The following is a 15,447-nucleotide window of genomic DNA, read 5'->3' as shown; positions in this document are numbered from 1 at the left end:
TTTACATACTCTTATATTGAGGTATCCTTATTTTTCATGGTCTTTTATTGTGTGTTTAGTACAGTTAGCACATTAAAACATTATATAAAACACTTTCCATCGACACGGTTGGGAGAGATGTGTCGGCTAGCTTTTACTCAGGGCTGTAATACCACAACACACACACACACACACTACTGAATCTCCATTATCCACCGGCCTGCCCCTACACCAACCTTGTCTTCCACCTCCCTCGCGCCAAGAATGGGTAAAGAAACTAGTGACTGTGAGTGTACATTAGGTAGGCTGTTCCTCCGCGGTTTAAATACGTGTCCACTGCTACTGCCTAACCTCGGGCCATTCAGGGTCCCCAAATTGGTAGTAAAGAATTGGCCATTACCAGTATCCATTGACTCTCTCTCTCTCTCTCTCTCTCTCTCTTCCACGTATATTCTGGCTGGTTTTAATGGTTTTGGGTCTTTTTGATATTCTAATTCCTGCTCTCTCTCTCTCTCTCTCTCTCTTCCACGTATATTCTGGCTAATTTTATTGGTTTTGGGTCTTTTTGTTATTCCAATTCCTGCTCTCTCTCTCTCTCTCTCTCTCTCTCTCTCTCACACACACACACACACACACAAACATTATATTCTGGCTAGTTTTATTGGTTTGGGACTGTTATTCTGATTTCCTGTTTTCTCTCTCTCTCTCTCTCTCTCTCTCTCTCTCTCTCCATTACCTTACCCCGGTCCTGCCCAAACCTGACCTCTAATTCCACAACTCATGTTACCCTCCATCTCGCATTTCATCCTCTCTCGCTGAATTTCCTGCATAGCTCGGGCATGTGCTTGATTCTCGTCTGGGTTTACGGTTGACGGACTGACTGACTGACTGATTGATTGATTGATTGACTGATTGACTGACTGACTGACTATAACTGTTCGTGGCAATCTCGGTCCATATTTCTTAGTCCATTTCCTGATTACGCAAAACGTTCATGTGTTTTTAGGTTTGTGTACAATTTGTCTATCTCAACTTGGTGGTTTTTTCTTCTGTCTCTTCATTACCTTTTCCTGAAATCAATTTTATTTTTTCTTATCTATTTATCCTGCCTGTTATATCGTCTCTCTCTCTCTCTCTCTCTCTCTCTCTCTCTCTCTCTCTCTCGCGACATCAAACTCCAGCCCTGTGTGTCCTGACCTCTCATTTCACGACTCTCTCTCTCTCTCTCTCTCTCTCTCTCTCTCTCTCTCTCTCTCTCATTTTATATTGATTTCGTGTGTGGTTCTCTGAGTATGCCTTGATTTTTCTCGCGTTTATTTTTACGAATGAGTGATTAAAGAAACTGTTTTTGTCAACTTGGGCTAAATTTATTGGTCTGTCTCTACCTGCACTCTTTTTTTCTCTGTCTCTTGTTCCTGTTTCTATCCTCATATCATTTGTCTATCTTCTTATCCCCTCTCTCTATCCTGGCCCACTCTGTCCTCTTCGCTCATTCCAATATTCAGGACCCCACCCTCCTCTCTCTCTCTCTCATATATATATATATATATATATATATATATATATATATATATATATATATATATATACTAAGCTTGGTACATTTGCCTTGATTTGTCGTCCGTTTCGTTATACATTAACTAAAATCCGTGTCTCGTAATTACCGTATCAACAGTATTATTATTATCATTTTTTTCATATATTCGAATTTACATTTTGGCTGTCCGTCTGTCTTTCTGTCTGTTTCCGTCTTTCTTTTTTTTCCCCTAATCGCATTTACATTTTCGTCTGTCACTCCCTCTCTGAAATTCGAGCGTTTGTGTGTTAATTACTGGTCCGGTTTGCTTGTCCTTCTTTACTTTTTTGTCCATGCGCATTTTCTCGTACATTTTCTGTCTGTCTGTCTGTCTGTCTCTTTTTCTGAAATTCGAGTGTTTGTGTTTAATTTTATTGCTGTTCCGTTTTACTTGCTTTTATTTACTGTCTTCGTCTCTAAATTTCAATAACTTTTTTTTTTTTTTTTTTCGAGTAAGTGAAGCGAGAAAGAGTATTATTCTCTCGTTGAAATCTGGTGTTATAATTCTTGCTCGACGTGGTCTGCAATATTTCCCGCCTAGAGAAAAATCAAAACTTTATACTATTCTCAGCCATTAAACCAATCGTGGTGTGTCATACTATTCTGAAATTGTCATGAAACCTGCCTTCCTCAGAGACAGCCAAATACAGACGGGAAAAAAAAAAAAAAAAACGCTGGGAAAGAACTAGGCATCTACCCTTTCATTTTCTTTTTTTTTTTTATTTACTATTTAGGAAATCATGGCACATCGTACCTTTCAGAAACTATCATTAAATTGTCTGCCATTGGTGCCATTAATCTCCCCCCTCCAAATAAATAAATAAATATGTAAAACGGAGCCAAGTGTAGCAGAGAAAAAAAAAAATACAACCTTGCTCGCTGGGACACGTTCCACATCACTACCCTTTATCGTGAATATCATTTTTCTTTCTCCCGTCTATTCGTATTTGCCTGCCTCCTTCCTAACCCCTTCCCCCCTCCGTAATTTCGTGTACTCTTTACCGAATTCCGTGCGAGTAGCTGCCTTACTTCCAACTTGTTTTATTGATGTTTGTCTACCCTTAAATGCTGTTTTTATTGCTTGCGTTTATTAAGTTTTTCTTTATTCATTATTACTCTCACATTATCTACTAACCCCCCCCCCTCTCTCTCTCTCTCTCTCTCTCACCGTTTAATTACACCCAGAGGCATCCATCTCCATGCCCCTCCTTTCCCTTCTCCCTCCCTTCTCTACCCTTTCATTTCATCCTCCCTTTTCCCTCTTTCCTCCATCCACTGCCTTGTCTCCCATTTCTATTTTACATTTCAATCTTCCTCCATATTTTCTGCCTGGTCATCAATCTCTCCCTCCTTTAGTTTTCGTCTTCCTCCATTCATCCTTTTCTCTTCCTCTTGTCTTTTTCCGCTTATTTCATTTTTCATTACCAACCTTTTCCTTCGCCTCTTTATCTCCCTCTTTGTCCCTGCCCACCTTCCTCTGCGTTTCCTCTTACTCTCCTCCTTGCCCATTTTCTTCCTCCTCCCTTCCTCCCTCCTTCTCTACTCCTTCCCGTTTCTCCCCGTTTTACCCTTCCTCCTTCTCCTTCCCAATCAATTCCCTTTCTCCTTTCCCTAGTGCTCAATCTTTCCCCTCCCTCCCTCCCTCCTATGTCCCATCACACACACACACACACACACACACACACACACACACACACACGGTTACCAACTGTACACATATGGTAATTTACACACACACACACACACACACACACACACACACACACACACGTACTCAATGTAAGCACAGTCACAAATGTAATAAAATATTCACGAACCATTGCAAGGCAAAAACCTATACGCATACACACAGATTCTCTCTCTCTCTCTCTCTCTCTCTCTCTCTCTCTCTCTCTCTCTCTCATACAAACAGACAGAGGAAGGGAAGGAGCCTTTGGTCAGAGCGGCTATTGTCAGCAGCTGCTGCTTTTGATGTGGGGGTAATTGTGGTAGTGGTGGTAGCGGCGATGGTGGTAGTTGTGGTTGCCGCAATAGAAATAGCGGTATTGTGATGGCTGTGATTGTGGCAGTGGTAGTTGTAGTAGTTGCGGTGATATTTGTGGTAGCTTTAGTTGTGGTATCTGGGAGCAGTAGCCTATTTGCTGCAGTTGTAATGGTAATGCTTATGGTAGTGAAGGCGGTTATGGTAGTGTTAATGGTGAGATATGGCAACGGCTGTGAAAGTGACAGTGCTTCTATAGTTCTTTCACCCTAAACTGACCCAGATTTTCGTTATTTGGCTGCTAATTTCACGTAGCTCAGAGGCAGAAAATGACAATGCTACATCCTTTCCACAACACCTCTTCGTTACCACCATATCTTAACTCAGATGTATTGTCACAGCTCTGCATTTAACCTGGAGAGAGGACAGTTTTAGGCCAAGTTAGGGAAAAAAGGGTATTGTACAGTTCTTTCACCCTAACCTGATCCAGATTTTCATTTCGCAGCCAATTTCACGCAGCTCAGGGTCAGAAAATGCTACGGCTCTACATCCTTTCCATAGCAATTCCACGTGGCTAGCATCAGACTCTAGTGCTAATCTGTTGTTACGAAGGAGCACGGATGATGGAGAGACGGCAATTTTAGGCCAAGTCAGAGTGAGAAGAGTATAGGTCATGTTACTGTCTGCGATTGTAATGGTCGTGGTGATAGTTGACTAGTGATTAAGAGGCAGATACGAATTACTGATACTGCTCTTATCATGGTAGTTGTAATAATAGTGGTAATGCTGGTAGTTGTCACAGTGAAGAATATAATAAAGTGGTAGTAATGGAAACTATGGTAGCTATGGTGTCGTCGTGGTACTGCTGCAATCTAGGAAATGAAGATGCACGATGGTAGTTGCGGGAATGGCAGCATTGGTGGTTGATGGTAGCTGTGGTAGTGGTGGTTGTGGTGATGGTTGTAATGTTGGTAGGCTGAGGGATGGTAACAGATACTTAGGTTACTTGCCCCCCCCCTTTTCTCTCTCTCTCTCTCTCTCTCTGCAAACTCAACTCCACAATTTTTCCACCGGTTGACTTGATCTAACTTTACCGAGAGAGAGAGAGAGAGAGAGAGAGAGAGAGAGAGAGAGAGAGAGAGAGCACTGTTGAATATAATTAAAGAATAGATAGTAAGGAAGAAATAGAGGGAAATAAATCTAACGAAGAGAGTGGACGACAGAACACGAAGAACAGGAAAGGTAAGATCGTAAAGGTCCAGAGGAAGAAGGACGGAAGTGAGTGAGTGAGTGAGTGAGTGAGTGAGTGAGTGAGTGAGTAAGGAAGGAAGGAAATTAATATGAAGAGGAAAAAATGGGTGAAGGGTAACTGAAGGAGAACAAGATTAATAAACGAACGCTGGAAAGACTGGATGGATGGATGGATGGATGGATGGACGGATGGATGGATGGACAGGTGGGTGGGTGGGTGGGTGGGTGGATGGATGAAAGGATGAACTATAAAACTGGTCAACGGGAAACTGAACCGAGGGAAGAGTATTTTTTCAATGGTAAAGAAAAAGAAAAGGAAGAAAAAAAGATGAGACTGGGGAGAGAGAAGAGAAAAATGAAATTATGAAATGAACGCAATGAAGGAAGGAAGGAATAAATGAGGATAAGAAGAAATGAAGAAAAGAAGAAATGATAAAGGAGAAGAGTAAGATGAAAGGGAGAATAAATGAAGGTATGAATGGATCACGAAAAGACCGAAAAGAAGAATATGAAAGAAGGGATAAATAAAGCAATAAAAAAAGGCAAAGAAACTGAGAGCGTGAAAGAAAAGAAGGAAGCAAATGAGGAAGTGAGAAGGAAGAGAGAGAAATAACTGGAAGAAGGAAAGAATGCAGAATAGGGTAGAGTTTTATGGCCCATCAAAATCTTCAATTCGACACCTAATAGCCGTAATAGAGAGAGAGAGAGAGAGAGAGAGAGAGAGAGAGAGAGAGAGAGAGAGAGAGAGAGAGAGAGAGAGAGAGAGAGAGAGGGAGAAAGAGAGAGAGAGAGAGAGAGAGAGAGAGAGAGAGAGAGAGAGAGAGAGAGAGAGAGAGAGAGAGAGAGATGAACCAATGAAAGAACAGACTGGATGGAGAGAAGAGACATCGAGGAAAACGTGATAGGGAGGAAAGAGAGAAAGTGGAGAGGAGAGCAGCAGAGAGGAAAGGGGAGGAGAAGGACGGGAAAGAGAAGAGAGAAAAAGGAGAGGGGCAAAAGAAGGGAGTGAAGAGATATAAAGGAAAAAAAGAAGATAGGAGGAAGAGAAAATCAAAATGAGAGAATCCGGAGTATATAAGGAAGAAGGAGATAACAAGAAAGGAGGAGACGAGTAGAGAGAGGGAGGAAAGGAGAGAACTGAGGAGGAAAGAAGGGAGGAGGAACGCAGGAAGAGGGGAGGAGGAGGAGAGAAGGGAGAGGGAGAGAAAAGTGGGAGATGTCATCATTAGGGAAGGGGGCGGAGTCTTTCCACTTTAGAATCAATTGTGATCTGTCATGAACACGGCCTAAGGGAAGGGAAGAAGGGAGAAGGGGAGGAAGGGAGGGAGAGAGGGAGAAGGGGAGGAGGTGAGAGAGGGAGGGAGGAGGGAAGGAAGGGAGAGAGAGGGAAGAATGATGACGAAGGAATAGAAGGGTGGGAGGAAGAGGGAAGAATGATGAAGGAGGGAGACAAGTAGAGGGAGGGTGAGGGAGGAGGGAGACAAGTAGAGGGAGGGTGAGGGAGGAGGGAATGGAGAGAGACGCAGTAGAACGAGGAAGGAAGAAGGGAGACTCAGAGAAAGAAGAAGACAGCTGGTAGGGAAAAGAGACGGAAAAAGAAGAATAGCGACAGGGAAAGGAGATGGGGAAAAAAAGAGGGAAAAGGTGATAAAGAAAAAGAGAAAAAAGCAGAAAAGAAGGAGAGGTAAAGAAAATGAATGAAGAAAGAATAGTCAGGCAAGGAGGTGTGAAAGTGGAGCAGCTATTTTGGAAAGAGGAAACGGAAAAAAATATATATATATATATGCTAGACAGTGAAGAAATAGGGGAAAAATCATCACCGGAAGCATATGAGAAAGTATATACACAAATGACACAAGAAAAACAAAAGATGAAGCAAGAAATAACGAAAGAAAACACACAATGAAATATATACAAAGAGCACAAAGACAACAAAGACATGATGACATAATTAATGCAAGAAAACGAAGAAAGGGAGGTAGGAAGGGAAGCAGAACAAAAGAAAGGACGAGAAATATATATGGAGTAAAAACAGTGAAACAAAATGATTTAACTACTACAAACCAAGGACGAGTAATTTGTCAGTCTTGCTACCTCCAAAAACGACTGTAAAGTACTGTATTCTGCTTACGAGAGACATTTCGAACCTGAAGAGTTTGGTCTTGATACATCCTACATTAACCTTTCACTACAATGACCCTAAGTAACCTGAATAAAATCGTCTGGTAGTAGCTATTTCTAAAGGTCATCAAAGTGAAGAGGTTTACAAGAAACAGCGTATACTCCCCAACAAAATGAAAGCAATTACAATACAAGCTCAAGGAAGTATTATTAAATTGCTGCAATATGCAATTCCAGAGAGAATGACCGCTGCATGAAAAGCGTTTAAGAAGAAAGAGAATATATCCTCAGGGGAAACTAAAACAACTTGAAATCGCTCAGACAGCGCATACCTCCGCTTATGCCATTGCCATTAAAAAGGATCCGGATTTTGGATCCGAGGATATAGGATCCGGATCCGCCATCAACTTTAATCAATTGTTTCTTGGTCCATGGCCAATATTTCTACAAAATTTCATCAAAATTAATTGAAAATTTTTGGAGATATTGTGAAGGAAACTCTGGATCCGGATCCGCCCCAAAATCTAATCATTTATTCCTTGGCCCATGGCCCACCCTTCCACAAATTTTCATCAAAATCTATTCATAACTTTTTGAGTAATCCCGGATCAGGATCCGGATCTGACCCAAAATTTAATAAATTCTTTCTTGGTTTATGGCCCACCATTTCACAAAATTTCACTGAAATGCTGTATGAATTTTTGGAGATATTGTGCGGGATACTCCGGATTCGGATCCGAATCCGGCCCAAAATTCAATCATATCTTCCTTGGCCCAGCCTTCAGGAAAAAAAAAAAAAAATCATCAAAACCCGTTCATAACTTTCTGAGTAATCCTGCCAACAAACAAACAAACAAACACACCAACGCAGGGTAAAACCTAACCTCCTTGGTGAAGGTAATAATAATGGAACAACTCGACAAAGAATATGGGCAAAATAAACTCCAATATTCGCTTTATATGCAAGAGGCTGCAGGTGTGTACAACAATGAACGGGGAAGAGAAGAACCCCTTAAAGAAAAAAAAATAATGGAAGTCAAGGGTTACTAACATGAATTGCAATATAGTGTTCGAGAGCAAACAGGCTGCAAGGGGGTGCAATAAAAAGAAACAGATTACGAATGAGAGAATAAATATAGGTTAAAAAAAATAAAACAATAATTATTAAAGGTGAAAGACAACTAAAATGTTGCAAGAAGTCAAGGGGAAATACTATTACACCAAACTGCAACAGGAAAGCAACAGGCTGCAAGAGTGTACATTGCATGGGTCACGGGGTTCAGCAGGAGTGGTAGGTCGCGTGGCAGGCAGTGGGGAGGGGGGAGGGGTGGCAGTGGGAGAGGGGGGAGGGGAGGAAAAGAGGGGGAGGTAAGATGGAGAAGTGAGAAGGAAAAAGGGGAAGGGGGGAGAGAGCTAAGGAGACTGTGAAATGAGGAGAAAGACAATGGAGAAGGGAGATGAAGTAATGTGTGTGTGTGTGTGTGTGTGTGTGTGTGTGTGTGTGTGTGTGAGAGAGAGAGAGAGATACAATGCTATTATCTGACCCTAAGTCAACGCCAGTCACATCGCTCATATTCTGCAACGCACTCGCCCAGAGAGAGAGAGAGAAAGAGAGAGAGAGAGAGTCAACACCACTCTCTCCATTCCTCTCTCTCATTCTGTAACGTACTCGCTCATATAAAGCTCGCAATTTTGTCAACATTACTCATTTCCTTGCTTAAATTTTCACCACTCATTTTCCTACCTTATTTTTTTTTTTACCTGTATCGTTCTCCTTTCTTTGTTCCAAACATTTTTTTTCAACTTGACGTTATTCTTTTATTTCTTTTCCTATTCGCTTAAAGTTTGGTACATCTGTTCCTTGTGCGAATACTCTCAGAAACCCCCTTATTTTATTTATTTAGGTCTTTTAAAGTGAATAATTGGGCTAAAATCTACCCAGGATGACACAATTCTGGTATCCACAATGGCACAATTTTGGTATCCACAGTAACACAATTTTGGTATCCACAACGACAATTTTGGTATCCACAATGACAATTTTGGTATCCACAATGACAAACTTGGCATCCACAATGACACAATTTTGGTATCCACATTGGCAGAATTTTGGTATCCACCATGTCAGACTTGGTATCCACAATGGCACAATTTTGGCATCCACAATGACACAATTTGGTATCCACAATGACAATTTTGGTATCCACAATGACACAATTTTGGTATCCACAATGGCAGAATTTTGGTATCCACCATGTCAGACTTGGTATCCAGTGACAATTTTGGTATCCACAATGGCACAATTTTGGCATCCACAATGACACAATTTGGTATCCACAATGACAATTTTGGTATCCACAATGACACAATTTTGGTATCCTATGTTCCTTCCCGTGCGTTAAATAATCATTCATCATTTCAATTTCCACAAATGGATGTCAGTGTATTACAAGTGTGTGGAGACCATCTTGCATTCTCTTGAAAATGTTAACATCCTTTATCAAATTTATTTTTTTCCTAATACCAGTTCATTTTACTCCATTTTGGGGAAAAGTCTTGCTATGACGGGGTAATCTGAGGCTATATTTAACCCCTACACTTTAAAAAAGTCTCCCCTGGGGTAATTTTTTTTTTCGTCAGAAAGTTGCAACAAATATAAAGACATCTGACTGAGGTTAAAAGACCGTGTGTGTGTGTTTTTTTTTTAATTCATCTCTGTTACGTCGTCTATCATTCACCTTTATAATTCCGTATAAATCATCCTTTCTCTCTCCCTCTCTCTCTAAGTGGTACGCAAACACAGAAAAGAAAGTGTTCAATTTTGTCCCCCTATTAACTCATGTTAGGGAGCAGGTGAGAGAGAGAGAGAGAGAGAGAGAGAGAGAGAGAGAGAGAGAGAGAGAGAGAGAGAGAGAGAGAGAGAGAGAGAGAGAGAGAGAGAGGGGTGAATAAAGTCAAATTATCTACCATTTCTTAAGTAACGATACCACTAAACTGATTGGTCTTTTTAACTCCCCTTCAACCTGGCGAGGCAATTTTTAGTGTATTCTTGCTACCACCAGACGATTTTTTACGCGATTTTAGACTTAGATTTTTGGTGGAGGAGGTGAATTTTATCTTACCCCTTTTGCTAAAAAAAATCTCTCAATCTTAATAACGCCTTCTGAAATTTGCAAGAATCTCTCTCTCTCTCTCTCTCTCTCACACACACACACACACACACACACACACACACACACACACACACAAATGCATCATCGGACTGAATGGGTTAAACAGTATATAATTTCAAGGTAGTTAGGATTTAGTTAGGTTAGATTACCCGTTATTTACTGTAGATAATTTTTTCTGTTCGTTGAGGAAGCTCCCTAACACCTTCTCCTACGTGATTTGTTTTGCTCATTACACCTTACTGTCCTACTCTGTGTTATATAAATCCCTCAAATATCGCCATACTCTGCATAAATAACGTGCAAAAGGACACTGACCAGACACGTCCAAAAATAAATCGATAAGGAAAATATGCTACGGAGCTTCCTTACCCGACGAGAATACCGGCTTGGGAGAAGATGGCAAGGGAGGTGGCTTTAGCAGGAGAGGACTAAATTCGCTGGCTTGGGAGGGCATGGCAAGGAAGGTGGCTTTTACATGAGAAGACTAAATTTCTCCAAACTCAAATTATTATCCAGCTGGAGACTTGAACCCCTGACCGCAGGATTACAAGACACTTGCTCGCCTTCTCAGAGTTACTTTAAGAGGAAGGAAAATAAAAGGGAGACAATTTTCTACAGTGGCAACACGCCATTTCAACCTTCTCACTAACAGAGATTTTTAAATTGACAGAAATAAGGTGCTTCAGCTGAAACAATTAAAACATACAGTATATAGTTAAGGTGATGTCGTAAGCCCTGTTAAAGATAGCAAATTAAATCGAGATATGCACTACATTATACTGTACTGTACATAATGCATTACTCTTAAAGGACTGTAATCTATCAAGTTATATTAACAGATGGTAAGATCTTCCAAGAAACTGCAGGTATCTAAGAGACAGAGGTGCTTAAAGGTCAAGTCTTTAATAAATTATCTCTAGCCTGTCCTCGCAAGGTGTTTTCGTAACAGTACTCATCCTGAGGCCACTCCTTGTTTGCTCAACATTAACTCACTGCTCTACTCACACTGAATATTTCTTTATAGCTACCATCCGACGATTTACTCTTCCGAATGAAACTCTTAACCCCTTGATTCCGATGACTTATTTTACTGGTTAATTTTTGCTGCCTCAGAACGGTCGTATCCATCCTATGGGAGACATTTCGAACTTGAGTAGTTGCATTTGGCCTTCATAAACTCCTTCACTAACTGAGGGAAAAAAAAAAAAGTCCATAGCAAAAAAAAAAAAAAAAAAAAAAAAAAAAAAAAAAAATAGCTGGAATGAAAAGTAATCTAACTGAAAGGGTCGCAGAAAAAAAAAATGCAGACATGTTCAGCCTAAGGAATTACAAGAACAATTGCAGTTTATATCACAATCACCCTGTTAAAACTTATCATTAAAGTTACCACGGATCTTATCAGGTACTGGTGGTCAAGTCGTGTGCAGATGTATGGCTCCTTCCGCTGCGTTACGATGCCACTTGTAATATCGTAACTTTTAAGCAGATACGATATTGCAAGTCACATCAAACTATTTCAGGAGATCGTAAGACATTCTGAGTCCCCGCAGGCCATCGTAAATTATAAGGGGAATTGCAAGATAGGGTACTTTACTGTAAATTGACATAACTTATCGATATTTATGCTGCTAACTCTCTCTCTCTCTCTCTCAACTTCTCCCACTCCCCTCCCCTTTCACCTGCCGTCCCAATTTTCCTCTCCTCCCCCTTCCTCATCCCACTATTCCTGTTTCCTCCCCACCCCCCATATCTTTCTTTTCCTTTACACTCTTCCTTCACTCCCCTCCCCTCATTTCGCTTTCTCATCCTCGTTCCCTATCTCCCATCATCCCACTTCCTTCTTTCCCTCTCTTCCTTCCTCCCAAGAGGAGAATAGCCCGGTTGACCAACTCTAGACTGCCGAGACCTGCCCTGATCTACCATGACCTATTCTGACCTGCCTTGACCTATCGTGACCTGCCTTGACCTATCGTGACCTGCCCTGACCTACCGAGACCTACCCTGACCTATCGTGACCTGGAAGTGGGTTACCTTCAACGGTCTGGTCCCGGGCATACCTGTAAAGATAAGTACGAAGACGTTAGAGCTGTATACGTACATGAAAACAGCAAATTCTTACACACATATAAACACATTTTCACACAGCAACAACAACGTATAACCAGCACCCATGTTGTCAGTATCTGTATCTATCACCCTATCTGTCTATCTATTTTTATCGATATACCTACACAGACAAATACAACGGTGCATAAACACATACAAAACTACACTACATTCTGATATAAGCCTACCCACCTATATACACACACCGGTCTCAACATATACATCTATAATTATTCTCTATTACTCTCTGTTTTTCTCCCGAACACATTAATACACCAAAGCGTTTGAGGTTCCTGCTTAATTTCTTCGTGGACATCAGCAAAGAAATTTATAAGTTTCTTCTTAGTCACTTCAATACTTACACACGTATAATTTGACAAAACATGAGGAAGCAGAAATTCTATATTGTCATGTACACACACACACACACACACACACACACACACACACACACACACACACATACACACAAAATCAATACACAGACATGAACATGAAGGCCGAGGCACATACATATACATACTAATCCTCCATGCATACACGAACAGTGAGATGTACATACCGGCGCCTGGTAAGACATACACAGACAGTAGTGTGTGTGTGTGTGTGTGTGTGTGTGTGTGTGTGTGTGTGTGTGTGTGTGTGTGTGTGTGTGCTCTTGGATTCTTTTACATAATCGTCATTTTCTTTTGTTCGTCAGTATCTGTCTATCTGTCACACACGTAAATACACCCCCCCCTCTCTTTCTCTAGCACACACACACACACACACACACACACACACTCTCTCTCTCTCTCTCTAGCAAACACACACACATACACACAAATTAACGGCAAGGTACACATACAACACAAAGGACAGAGAGAGAGAGAGAGAGAGAGAGAGAGTAAATCCCACTCCAAAATAATCAATCCCTTTACCAACAGATTAATTCACAGGGTAATATATATATAACCTGATATGGTGATTCACTTTCAATATTAATTAATCTCTCAAAATGTAATCCTCCTTTAATCTTCTTCCTGGCCGGGTTCAATTAAACACAAAATATTAATAAATGATGATGATGATGATGATGGTTACAAATATGTGGGTGATGATGATGATGATTACATATATATGAGTGATGACGACGACGACGACGCTGATGATGATAATACTAATAATGATAATAATGATAATAATAATAATAATAATAATAATAATAATAATAATAATCACCATTACCATCCCCGAGAAGAAAACTGAAACCACAATAATAATAATAATAATAATAATAATAATAATAATTTAGCTGCACGACAGCGGCTGTGATTGGCTGACAGGGCACGTGACGTCACCAATCCTGCGTCCGATTCTGTGAGAGAGGGGAACTGATACATTTGTCCACGTATACCCACTGCGTTCGTGTCTATGGTGCGTAAGCGAATTAACTTCCCTAAAATATATCACTGCAACATTTTCAAACCACAAACTAAAACTATACATAAACAAACGCAGAAGTACAATCAATGTAATGCTGTACTTCGAAGAGCACATTCGGACAGAGCAACTTTAATTCCATCGAGAGTATTTCCATAATTTAAGCTTTTTAATGCAAATCTGCGAAGCTCAAACGCCCCACATTAACAATTAAGTCAAAGAACATCGCAAATAAAATCGCTACACGTAAAATCCATACCTACATCAGCGTGACATAATTTCTAAAGTCGTTAACATGGAAATTTTCACTGACTTTTTTCCCCTGCCCCCCTCCATTTGCACATTTCCCGCCTTACCTCATCACATATTCTATTTTTTCACATCTTTCCTCTACTTGTACTTTAGTCCTCTTTTCATCGTCCCATTTTCTCTCCATTCTTCATAATCTCTCTATGATCGCTTTTCCTCCCGCTTTTGATCACAATTTCCTTATCTTTCGACCATATCCACATTTTAAAAATTGTTTCGTTCATTTAATTTTTCATTTTTATTTCCCATTAGTTTTCATATCTTTAATTTTTTCCAATAATTTTTTCCAGCTTCCCAACAGCTTCAAGTTTATCTGCATTTTTTCATATTCCCCAATGATCCCTTTTCGTCATATTTCTCTCCATTATTCATCGTTATTCATCTTTCCCTCCACATTAACTCCTCATATTTTACGTTTTGCCCATATTTTCATCTTTCCTCCCCTTCTCTCTCTCTCTCTTACGTTTTCCTGCCAACTCACACTTCGTCGTCGTTTTTTCCGCCTCCGTCACTTGGCTGTTTTTTGTGACGCTGGGTTTTGTTTATTTTCTTTTCGGCAATTTCCAACAATATTCCTTTCTTATCACACTTCCTGCATTTTTTTTACATTTCATTTCCATTTCTTACCATTTCTCTCTCTCTCTCTCTCTCTCTCTCTCCCGTCACTTGGCTTTTTTTCTATCACCGTTTGAGACCGACTTCTGTTTATCTGATTATTTTCAGAGCAGGAACACAACACCAACTTAAATATGAGAGGCTTTCAAACACCATAATACCAAGTTTATCCACGATCAACACTAATAATAATACTAACAAAATCGAAATATCTATAGCAGATAATACCAGGGAAAAAGGAAATGACAGACTTGCGAAACTGAAGAAAAAATTACAAGCTCTAAAATAGGCACTAATTTAATTTCAATTTTTTAAATCTCCGAAGAAAAAAAATATTATCATCATTATAATAATCAAAATCATCATCATCATCAATCATCATCACCATTATAATCATCAAAATCATCATCAATCATCATCACCATTATAATCATTAAAATCATCATCATCAATCATCATCACCATTATAATCATCAAAATCATCATCATCATCACTATCTTGACCTTCTTCTCCTACATAACGATGAGAAAAAAATATATATATACGACTAGAGAGATCACCAAAAAAAAACTTTATTCTACTGTACTCCTTAAAAAAATATAAAAATCATGAGACCAGAGCGATGAAAAAAAAAAAAAAAAAAAAAACTTTCAAACACAAGGTGAAATTTTTTAGCATATTCATCTCCGGGAGCAAAATAAATCGCTTCCATACTATCGTTTGAGGCTTTTTATTGAGAGCCACGGTCGCAGCTGCCTAGTAATTGTGATAGCTTTTTGCACTTGAGAGAGAGAGAGACAGACAGACAGACAGACAGACAGATTCCCAGGTATGTTTTCCGATACGTAATATTAGAGGAGATTGGCATTTCATGTATTTTAAACTTTTATTTTTATTTTGAGGAGCTTCAGGT

Source organism: Coenobita brevimanus, chromosome 87 (genome assembly GCF_032717465.1).
Source record: "Coenobita brevimanus isolate Jiangsu-jjx chromosome 87, ASM3271746v2, whole genome shotgun sequence".
NCBI lineage: Eukaryota > Metazoa > Arthropoda > Malacostraca > Decapoda > Coenobitidae > Coenobita > Coenobita brevimanus.
Note: the sequence above shows the minus strand (reverse complement) of the source record.